The sequence below is a fragment of the Pseudophryne corroboree genome, chromosome 5 (assembly GCF_028390025.1).
Source record: "Pseudophryne corroboree isolate aPseCor3 chromosome 5, aPseCor3.hap2, whole genome shotgun sequence".
NCBI classification, from domain to species: domain Eukaryota; kingdom Metazoa; phylum Chordata; class Amphibia; order Anura; family Myobatrachidae; genus Pseudophryne; species Pseudophryne corroboree.
The window spans coordinates 94,803,965-94,816,070 of NC_086448.1; positions in this window are offsets into that span (position 1 = coordinate 94,803,965).

Here is a 12,106-nt window from a genome sequence, read left to right on the forward strand (position 1 = left end):
ACTTCTTTTCTAGCCTGAAGAAGTGTAGGAATGACTTCACTGGGAATACCCTTTCGGGCTAGGATCTGGCGTTCAACCTCCACGCCGTCAAATGCAGCCACTGTAAGTCCTGATACAAAGAGAAAGAGGCCAGGGATCTTCTATGAGCAACTCCTGAAGATCTGGATACCAGGCCCTTCTTGGCCAATCCAGAACAATGAGGATCGCCTGAACCCTTGTTCGTCTTAGAATTTTTATCACCTTTAGAATGAGTGGAAGTGGAGGGAATACATAGACCGACTGAAACACCTACGGTGTCACTAGAGCGTTCACCGCTATCGCTTGAGGGTCCCTTGACCTGGAACAATATCTCTGAAGTTTCTTGTTGAGGAGGGACGCCATCATGTCCACTTGAGGAACTCCTCAATGACTTATCACTTCTGCAAAGACCTCTTGATGAAGACCCCACTGTCCTGGATGAAGATCGTGTCTGCTGAGGAAGTCTGCTTCCCAGCTGTCCACTCCTGGAATGAAGACCGCTGACAGAGCGCTGCCCTGCTTTTCCACCCAGCGAAGCATTTTCATGGCCTCGGCCATCGCCGCTCTGCTTTTCGTTCCGCCTTGTCGGGTTATGCATGCCGCTGCTGTCACGTTGTCTGACTGAATCAAGACCAGCAGACCTCGAAGAATATGTTCTGCTTGCAGTATGCCGTTGTATATGGCTCTAATTCCAGAAGGTTTATGTGTAGACAAGCTTCCTGGCTTGACCACTGTCCTTGAAAGTTTCTTCCCTGTGTGACTGCTCCCCAGCCTCGGAGGCTTGCATCTGTGGTCACCAGGATCCAGTCCTGAATACCGAACCTGCGTCCTTCCAGAAGGTGAGAACTGTGCAGCCACCACAGAAGTGAAATTCTGGTCCTGGGAGATAGAATTATTTTCCGGTGCATGTCCAGGTGAGACCCGGTTCACTGGTCCAGCAGATTCCACTGAAACACCCTGGCATGGAACCTGCCATACGGAATGGCCTCGTAGGCCGACACCATCTTCCCCAGCAACCGAGTGCAGCGAAGAACTGACACCTTTGCCGGTTTCAGAATCTGTTTTACCATGTTCTGTATTTCCAGAGCTTTTTCCACTGGAAGAAAAACTCTGCAATTCTGTACCCAGAATCATACCCGGGAACGATAGCCGTGTCATTGGATCCAACTGTGATTTTGGCAAATTTAGGAGCCAACCATGTTGTTGCAGAATTGTCAGTGAAAGTGCAACATTCTTTAACAATTGCTCCTTGGACCTCGCCTTTATGAGGAGATCATCCAAGTACGGGATAATTGTGATTCCCTGCTTGCGCAGGAGAACCATCATTTCCGCCATTACTTTGGTGAAAATCCTCTGAGCCGTGGATAGACCAAACGGCAACGTCTGAAATTGGTAATGACAACCCTGCACCGCAAATCTCAGGTAAGCCTGATGTGGAGGATATATAGGGACATGTAAGTATGCATCTTTTATGTCGACCGACACCATAAAATCCCCCTCCTCCAGACTGGAGATCACTGCTCGTAGAGACTCCATCTTGAACTTGAATCTTTTCAGAAAGAAATTGAGGGATTTTAGGTTTAGAATCGGTCTGACTGAGCCATCCGGCTTTGGGACCGCGAACAGGCTTGAATAAAAACCTTCCCCCTGTTGAGACTGGGGTACCGTGACAATCACTTGATTTTGACACAACTTTAGTATCGCAGCGCTTACTATCTCTCTTTCTGGAAGAGAAGCTGGCAAGGCCGATTTGAAAAATCGGTGAGGGGGCACATCTTGAAACTCTAACTTGTACCCCTGGGTTACAATGTCTACTATCCGGGGATCCAGGTCCGAGTGCACCCAGACCTGGCTGAAGAGCTTGAGACGTGCCCCCACTGGTGCGGACTCCCGCAGAGGATCCCCAGCGTCATGCAGTGGATTTGGTAGAAGTCGGAGAGGACTTCTGCTCTTGGGAACTTGCCACAGCCTGTGACCTTTTTCCCCGACCTCTCCCCCTTGCAGCAAGGAAGGAAGGACCCACGTCTTTTTTTGAATCTCTTGGGGCGAAAGGACTGCATCTGATAGTGAGGCGATTTCTTCTGCTGTGCAGGGACATAAGGCAAAAAGGAAGACTTACCCGCGGTAGCCGTAGACACCAGGTCAGTGAGGCCGTCGCCAAACAAAACCCTACCGTTAAACGGTAGAGCCTCCATCGCCTTCTTAGAGTCAGCATCAGCATTCCATTGATGTAACCACAACGCTCTCCTTGCAGAGACCGCCATGGCATTGGCCCTTGAAACCAAAAGGCCAATTTCCCTTACAGCTTCTTTTAAATATGCTGCAGCGTCCCTGATGTGACCCAGAGTCAAAAGTACACTATCCCTGTCTAGGCACTCTACCTCAGATGACAAGTTATCTGCCCACTTTTCAATAGCGCTACTCACCCAAGCCGCAGCAACGGCAGGCCTGAGTAGACTCTGTAGTGACATAAATGGATTTTAGTGTATTTTCCTGCTTACGATCTGCATTATCCTTCAGGGCTTCCGTGTCTGGGGACGGAAGCGCTGCCTTTTTGAAAAGACGCGATAAAGCTTTGCTACCATGGGGATTGACTCCCACCTTTCCCTGTCCCCAGAGGGGAACGGATATGCCACTGGAATTCTTTTGGGAACCTGAATCTTTTTGTCCGGATTTTCCCAAGCCTTTTCAAAAAGTGCGTTCAGTTCATGAGAGGGAGAAAATGTTACCTCAGGTTTCTTTCCTTTAAACATACAGACCCTTGTATCAGGGACAGCAGGGTCCTCAGTGATATGTAGTGTGTCCTTTATCGCCACAATCATGTACTGAATACTCTTAGCCAGTTTTGGATGTAATCTGGCATCACTACAGTCGACACTGGAATCAGAGTCCGTGTCGGTATCTGTATCTACTATCTGGGCAAATGCACGTTTCTGCAACCCCGAAGGGAAGGGGTCTGGGTCTGTGACAACGCATCTTTCATGGATTTTCTCCATGTTTGGTTCTTAAACTCAAATTTATCAAATCTCTTAGTCAATTTTGTCACATTTTCATTCAAAACACTCAACATATTCACCCAATCATCTGTCGGCGGTGTCGACACAGTCACTCTCACAGTATTTTCTGTCCCCACACCAGCCTCCTCCTGGGAAGAGCATTCCGCCTCAGACATGTCGACACACAAGTACCGACAGCCACAAGCACACTGGGGCTATAGGAGACAGACCCACAATAAAGCCTGCAAGAGGGACACAGAGAGAGATCTGCCAGCTCACACCCAGCGCCTATCCTGGTACTGAGGCCAGTAAGGTGACTGCCCAGCCCTGTTAGCGCTTTTTATATAATCAATCAGCACCACATTGCCTGTGCCCCTACTCCCCATTTTTCACCCTGTTACTTGTACAGCAGTGCGGAGGACAGGGTCAGCGTCTCTGCAGATTCTGAGGAGAGAGAAGATGGTGCTGGTCAGAGCAGTGCGGCTAAGCCACGCCCCCTACATGGCGCGCTTCAGTCCCGCTCAAAATACTGATTATACTGGTGGGGGTCCCTGAACTAGTGCCCGGAGCACTGTTACTGTACATGCCAGTCTGATCTGAGGTCTCATGCTGCCCAGGGCGCCCCCCACTGTGCCCTGCACCCTGCATTGCCGTGATAGGCATGGGAGCATGGCACGCAGCGCACCCGCTGCGCGGTACCTCTTTTACCATCACTGAAGTCTTCTGCCTTCTCATACTCACCCGACTTCTATCTTCCGGCTTTTGTGAGGGGGCGACGGCGCGGCTCTGGGAACAAGCAGCTAGGCGTACCGTAGTGATCAAACCCTCTGGAGCTAATGGTGTCCAGTAGCCTAAGAAGCAGAGCTCTTGAACTCTTAAGAAGTAGGTCTGCTTCTCTCCCCTCACTCCCACGATGCAGGGAGCCTGTAGCCAGCAGGACTCCCTGAAAATAACAAAACTAAATAAAGTATTTTTCTGAGAAACTCAGGAGAGCTCCTCAGTGTGCATCCAGTCTCGCTGGGCACAGAATCTAACTGGAGTCTGGAGTAGGGGCATAGGGGGAGGAGCCGGTTCACACCCCTTCAAAGTCTTATAGTGTGCCCATATCTCCTGCGGATCCCGTCTATACCCCATGGTTCTTGAAGCATCCCCAGCATCCTCTCAGACGTATGAAAAAACTACAGATGCGTGTGGAGTCTCGTGTTTTGGTTTTGGTTCTAATTTTATTGTCGTGTTTTCGTTTTGCAAAATCAGCCTCAAGTGTTTTTGGTTCAAAATTCGGATTTCAAATCTGAATATTGGGTTTTGGATTTCATGAAAATGCATAAAAACAGGCATGTAACTTTTGCAATCCAAAACCCAAAAAATCAGATTTAAAATCCGCATTCTGAACCGTGGCAAGATCCGAACCGGGACTTGATTGGAATTGGATCTCCTAAGGACATCCAAACTGGATTTTTGGTTTGGTACAGATCCACAAAATTTGTGTGGGTTCGGATATCTAGAGAACCAAACCGCACATCTCTAGTAATAACACTACCAGCAGTAAAGGTTAAATAAAGTGATATAACAGATACAGTACCACATCTTTTATGTTGGTGGTGCTCACCAGAGTTATCCAAACTGAAAAGGCTCTTCTGCACCTTGCAGGAAACAGCCTCCTTTGTAAATCGATGCAGCCGTAAAGTACACAAAATATATTTGTTTAGAAAAATATAAGCATGTACTACTGACAGAAATAGAGAACAAATATGTACCGTGACCTCAGATACCCTGGTGGCCGCAGTTGAGCCTTCAGTTCTTTCCAAGATTTTCTAAGGAACATGTTTGATATAATCCTGGCTCTTGACTGCATAATACGTTTTATAGCTGCATTAATTACTTATTGTGGTCCTTATTTCTGCACAAAAAGATCTTACCCTGAGAAAATAACTGCACTTGCTGTCAATTTAGGTAAATCATTTATAAATTCTGCAAACCCTGTAATCCTATTCCTAGCACTGGTGAAAACATCTGGGCACGAGCCAGCTTACTTTTCCAATAGATTAGATAATGTGTTACATGGCTGCTGTAAATGTTTTCTGTCAGTAAATGCATTCTCTGTGCCGCCTGTCTATTATTTGGTTTTGTGTTGATAGTTGGGTACAGGAGGTCGATAGTATTGATGTCACCAGTCACTATGTTGTCCTCGGTATGCTGGAGCCGGGATCCTGTGACAAGTGAAATGCTATTAAGAACATTTGACACATGCGGATGTTATATCTTTAAACATGCCGGTTAGCGGGATCACCCTCAGGCAGTGCCGGATTAAACCCTGTGGAGGCCCCTAGGCAGTCGAAATCTCGGGGGCCCCCTCACAAATGATCTCCTAATATATTTTAAATTTTTCCAACGAACAGTCTATGATCTGGAAACTTTGATGTGAATCTATGGTTTATGTACTTTAAGTTGTTATTTGGTACATTACATTACAACTCCATAGAGTCTATAATGTAAAGTTTTGGTTTCTTTGAGTTGATTAATTTTTTCTATTTTTTGGAAACAATTTAAGAAAGCTTGAGTGTAATTTTCTTTCAAGATCAAATCAATTATTTTGATCCTTTGTTGCGGGACCCCTTAAAGGTGCGGGCGCATAGGCCAATGCTTAATCCGCCTATTTGGTAAACTGGAACTGCCCCCGGGGGTCAAATACTGTAAGTAGCATTTCACCCATTGTGGGATTATGGCACTGACATAATAAGGTCAATATACAGTAGGGACTGGTGACATCATCACTGTCGACCTCATGACCACATATTGTCTGGATGGATGTCACTTCCCGAAAAATTTGTTCATTTTAAACGTTTTTTTTCTATTTCCATTACTTACTGTATTTGCTCTAGTATCATGTAAATTTAGCTCTTTACCATAGGGAAAAGACCCTTAAATTACACCAGTAATTTATATAACAACCCTTTTTGCCAGAGATAGGTCTTTAACTATTTTTCCAAGCCCAGAAGCCAGCAAAAGCAAACACCATCTGTAGCCTTGGCTGGTTGTCTGTTTGGTAGATTCCCAAATAAACATCCTTGTGATGTTTCATCTCCACTGTTAAATATCTGAACCATCCCAAACCACCCATCTGACTAACAACAATGCCCAAGATCTTTCTCCTCACGTCAAGGACACAGTACAGGCAACTTTGTTTTTGTTTGTTTTTTAATTTTTGTAATTATCTCCAGAAACTGTAAAACATTTGTAAAGTCATCTTAGAAATTAATTAAATAAGCATTGGCATACTTACACAGTCTGTGGAAGCTACTAATCATCTTTTGCAACTTTAGGATAGTGCCGACACCTTTTCTTCTGAATACCGGCACATACTGTCATAGAAAAACTGAGCACTGGCTAAAAATAATCCCATAAATTAACAGAAGCTGCCAAGGACGGACTTGGGGCCGAAATTGGCCCTGGCATGTGCGTGCATGTGCTGAAGGCGCACGTGCGCACATGACAGGGCTGCGTTCACTCCTAAAGGGGGTGTACGGACACCAGCAATGGGGGTGCGCGACGAGTCAAGGGGTTGTGGACTCGCAGATTGCCCCCATTTCCATGGAAGCGGGCGGGAGCATTTCCATGGAGATGGGCAGGGGGGTGGGGTAGCTACCACAACAAAGAGATGGAGGCTACGCTGCGCGCGGCCTTCCCGGCGCTCTGAATGACAGGGCCGGCCCACCAGCCCATTAACCCTTCTGGCATTTACCAGAAGTGCCAGATAGGCAGTCCAGCCCTGGAAGCTGCCTACAGTACCTGACATCTATGGGGGTCATTCCGAGTTGTACGCTCGTTATTTTTTTTCGCAAACTGCGCATGCGCAATGGACCGCCTCCACCATTCCCGCCTGCGCCAAGTAAATCAGCACAAAAGCTTGGTATTTTACTCACGGCGTAACAAAGTTTTTTCATCGTTCTGGGGATCGTAGTGTGATTGACAGGAAGTGGATGTTTCTGGGCAGAAACTGGCCGTTTTCTGGGAGTGTGAGGAAAAACGCAGGCGTTTCAGGGAAAAACGCGTGAGTGTCTGGAGAAACGGGGTAGTGGCTGGGCGAACGCTGGGTGTATATGTGACGTCAAAACAGGAACGAAACTGGCTGAACTGATCGCTATTTGTGAGTAGGTCTGGAGCTACTCAGAAACTGCTAAGAAATTTCTATTCGCAATTCTGCTAATCTTTCGTTCGCAATTCTGCTATGCTAACATTCACTCCCAGGGGGCGGCGGCTTAGCGTGTGCAATGCTGCTAAAAGCAGCTAGCGAGCGAACAACTCGGAATCACCCCCAATATTTCAATTGATAACACTGTAGCCCTGAAGTTCGTTGCCTAGGTACTTTAGAACATAGCAAGAAACATGCATATGTTCATTGACATGGCCCATACAATCATAAAGCAGATGCTCTCTCTCCTTCTCTCACAACAGTTTGAAAGACCTAGAGACTTATCTCACTCTTATATCCCGCTGACTTTCCTATCTTGCCTAAAGGTTGTAGTAGGCCTGTCACCTCACAATCAGAGAACATGTATAGATATGCAGTAGGTAGCCAGTAGACACCATTTAAAAGAAAGTTATAAACCACTTGTCTCAAGACTAAGAAAATGGATGGTTGTACTGTATGTAAAACCTTGCCTGTACATTCCCACTTCACAGCATAATGTGATCTGCATGGCACTACAATCTGGTATAATGGCATCTAAAGCAATCTAAAAAGTAGCATTTAGTGCACTAAGGGCTCTACAAAGGACACTACAATCTGGCATAATGTGAACTATGAGCATTACACAATGGCAACATTCAGTCATTAGCTGAGCCAACACTCTTCTACTCCATGCAGTCCAATCTCTACTGACTACTGCTATCATCTACAGCCATTGCCTATGTCTAATGAAGACAGTGATGTTCCACTAGTCCGTGTCCTTCACCAACACCTAAAGTAAATTTGGAGAAAATGAATCAGCACTTTGCAAACTACTAAGTTAAAATCTAAAGAGCATCTATCAAAACAATAAAACTTCTCCAAGGCAATTATTTGATTTAATCTGGGCAGGTAGACGACCAAGTGACAAGATATGTCTGCTTGGGGAACATCATATTTCTGGGTGTGCTGACGTACCAGACCTTATTAAATATTTTAGAGCTGTGCATCTCAATCCATGTATATAATGGCATGCCCCCCCCCCCCCCCGGAATATAGATAACGGATAAGGATAGAAGATAGCACTTTATCAGTATATTCGCCATCTAGTATCCTCTGGTGCCCATCCCAAACTAGCAGAGCAACAGGTTCACTGCTACTGAAAGTCTGCTTCGCATTTACTACTTTGGGTTTTTGTACCACAATCTACCACCTTTGCTCATATCTTTCCTAAGCAGCTCCCCAGGAACTGACCATTGTCTACTCCATTCTAGATACCACCATAACATCCTTTTCCCATTGGATAGTGCTCCAGTTTATCTACATTACACTCTCTTTCTAAATCTCCTACCCCTAGACCTAGGTCTCCCATAGAAACATTATGCTGACACCCTCAATCTACTATGGGGCTAATCTCTACTATATACCAACTACTTTCCGATAAACAACTCCAAAAGGAGGCACATGAACTGGCCTGGGAACTAGACGAGGGTGAGACCCTGATCCCCGAGAAATGGTCTAAAATCAGATTGGAGGTGGCTGAAGGCTCCATCTCAGTGCGTGTCAGAGAAATCCTACAAACTTAATTTCGGCTGGTATTTGGTCTCCAACCTGCGGAATTTCTACTGATCTATGCTGCCATTTGTGTGGTCTGCGGGGAACTCTGCTGCACATTTGGTGGTCATGGCCCTGTCTCCAGCACTACTGTTCAGGTGTTCAAAATTTAATTAGATCAATTGCGGGAGTTCAGCTACCAGATTGTCCTTTGTACTCTTTGCTGTATCAACTCATACCTCACATACCTCGTCCAATGATAAAATTAATTATGTATGTCTGGAACTCGGATAAATGTCACATAGCTGCCCAATGGTAGTCAACTACATCCCCTTTTTTATCAGCCATAATAAACACAGTTTGGTCCACATATCATATGGAAGGAAGTACCTCAAATATACATGATACTCCAGTCAATTTCATAGGGGTTTGCACACCCTGAGCAGACCACTTTGAGGCCGAACCTCCCTTAAATACCATTTGCTCAACTCTCCTTTATTCTTGAAATATTAATCTTAGTAGTACACTCTGAATGGTTACCTTCCCCCTGATACCCAGCTTCCCACACCCTCCCCCACTCCTAAATATTTTGTTCAATTACATGGATGTTTCATAATTTCATTGTTTTGTTGGAACTTCTGAACTGATTGACAATCAATGGTTAATTTGTATTATCTTGTATTACAACAATTTTCTGTTTTTGTATGATCATATTCATTCGTCTCTACTGTCATTTCTTTTATCTTGTTATGTCCTCTACATGTTATCCTGTCCGTGTTTGTGCATTTTGTGTAATGTCTTGAAAATAATTTAATACACAGATATAAAAAAAAAAAAAAAAAATCTAAACAGCAAGCAGACATAAAAGTGACAACAAGCACCTCTATGTAAAATAGATGACAAAGTGTGGTTAATATTACAAAATCTTTCGTCCATCATCCAAATTTAAAAATAATTTTATTAGTCTGTTTCCAGTGTTATCTGTGCCATTTTCTATTGTGGTGATACATTTCCTGTATCTCAAATCCAAATCATATTAATCCTCATCTACAGCCTTCAGCGGTTTACTTACCATCCATTAAGATCAAAGGCATTAAGATAAAAGGCCAAGTAGAATCAATAGTCGATAAAATAATATATTATTGCATTACCAAGAAACATTTATGCTGTACTTTTCTGTTACATTTACCCAGACTAATGAAATAATTATTTTTGACTAGCCTATCAAGGCTGGGGTGCCTAAATGTCACCTTGTAAGCAATGGTGTAGTTTCAGAAAGTCTGGTTTGTTCCATGGCTTCCCATCCTGTTTGTGTATTCTATTAATTTAAAATTGCGAAACGATAGGACTTGCTATTATTTAATAAGACTGCCAGTATTCTAAAAAGAAGAAAAATATACCAGTGCCAGTCTCTGTCACTGCTGAGTTCAAACTGTGCATGTGTGAGCAGTCAGGAACCTTATATGGACTCTGGTCCCACCCCTTTGTGCTAGAAAGCCAGATCAGACCTAGTAGCCAGTGCTAGGTGATTGCTGCAAAACACCACACCCTGGAAAGACTTGTGTACTGATCTGGATGTGACCACTAACAACTGTTTTGGCTATTCTCAAATCCTGGTAGTACATCCTGTATACTAGACTTTTGCTACAGTTATTGACTTCACTTTTGCTTAATCCCTGCTGCATGCTAATACTGTTTATCAGTTGTTTGGAATGGACTTCACCACAATTCTGTCTGATCCTCTTACATAGTAAAATAGTATTGAAAAGAGGCAAATGCCTGTATTTTGTATTAATTTCAGGGCTGTCTTTTCGTATGGGCTCAATGGGCTCTTGCCCAAGGGCCCCAGGAGTAAAAGGGTACCAGGCTGATAGCTGAGGGTCCCCTCTTTCCAGGGGTACCAGATTTTTGAATATCGTCCCTGGGGAACCGAAGACATCTGACTTCAAAGCAGTGGTCCCCATCCAAGCCTGTTAATTGTTCTTCCCAGCCAGATATCTTGGGTTCTGTCTGACCTAGAGTTTTTCTGAGGGTATACTCTCCCCTTTCAGTTGACACTGACAGCTTGTCTGTACTATGCCCAGAACCAGAGATATCAGCCTTCAAGCAGCTGGTCCCTGCTACAGCTCCACACGCCTAATATGCAGTTTTATATTTTTGTTGGTGGATTGATCTGGCTACTGAAGTCTGATCCCCAAGTTCCCAGTACCTCCTGACAGGTGGAACTCTCTAGTTTTTTAGCCCATTAAAGCTAAGAAATCTCTTTCCAGGAACTGGAGATATCTGCAGTAAAGCAAGCTGCCCTGACCCCCGGAAAATGATGAATATTAAGCCTACTCCACTATCCACCCCCTCCCTGTGTTTTAAACATCCCCTACCACCCTGGAAGTAATGTACCAGGGCCTGTTCATTCAGCACAATGTCCCCTTCTACAGGTTAGCATTCTCCTTCCTGTCCCATTTGTGCAGTAAAGGAGTAATTAGCAGAAATTATTTCTCCAGTGTTACGTTCTTGGTGCTCAGAACGAAAGAGGTATTGCGTAGAAAGTCCAGAGCACAAGAATGTGACACTGAAATGATGGCAAGGTGTAATGGTAACCCCTAGCAACCTACCTCCATTGTCTCACCCTCGTTGTCCGCTTACGCCTTCGAGACTATGGTTTCTTGGGCCCACGGCAGCTGCATTTGAAGGGCGGATTATGTCTGCCTAACTCCAATGCCCCCCGGTCTTAGTTGGAGACAAGGCGTAAACTGAGACGGGATGATGACAAGGGGACCTCTAACTAAACAAAACCGAGAGCTAGGGGTTACCAAGAGACCTAAAACTAAACGTATATGAGGCACAGCCGCCAGGATAAACAACAACAAAGGAAATGCTGTCCACATGCCGACACAATACTGTTATGTACCGGCTGTGACAGCATATGCAGAACCTTCTGCAAAACACCATTAACTAGTATAACTAAAGAATACAGCGGCCTAGGCCAACGGACGCGGCAAAGCTGCTACTCACGAAACCGGTACAAATTCTGGCAAATGGACAGGAACCCCCAATGTAGCAGACACAGGCTCTCAGGACCGGAGGACAGGCAGAATCCCAAACGACAGACCGGTGGACACCAAGAAGCCAGATACTCGATCAGGCACAGACAAAAACCACAAGACTTCTGGACAGGAATGCCGTGGCTCATAACATCCAGGTCCTACATGCTGAGCGAAAGATAGAACCCCCTACCCCCCGCGGGACATCAAAGCTGCCGCTGATAGCACCTCCCACCCCTACCACTGATGGGTGGGTAGGAGCCCCAGTGCTTTGCTGTGTACAGGGGCCTACACTGCTGTTAAGATGGCTCTGATTAATTTGAGTTGAT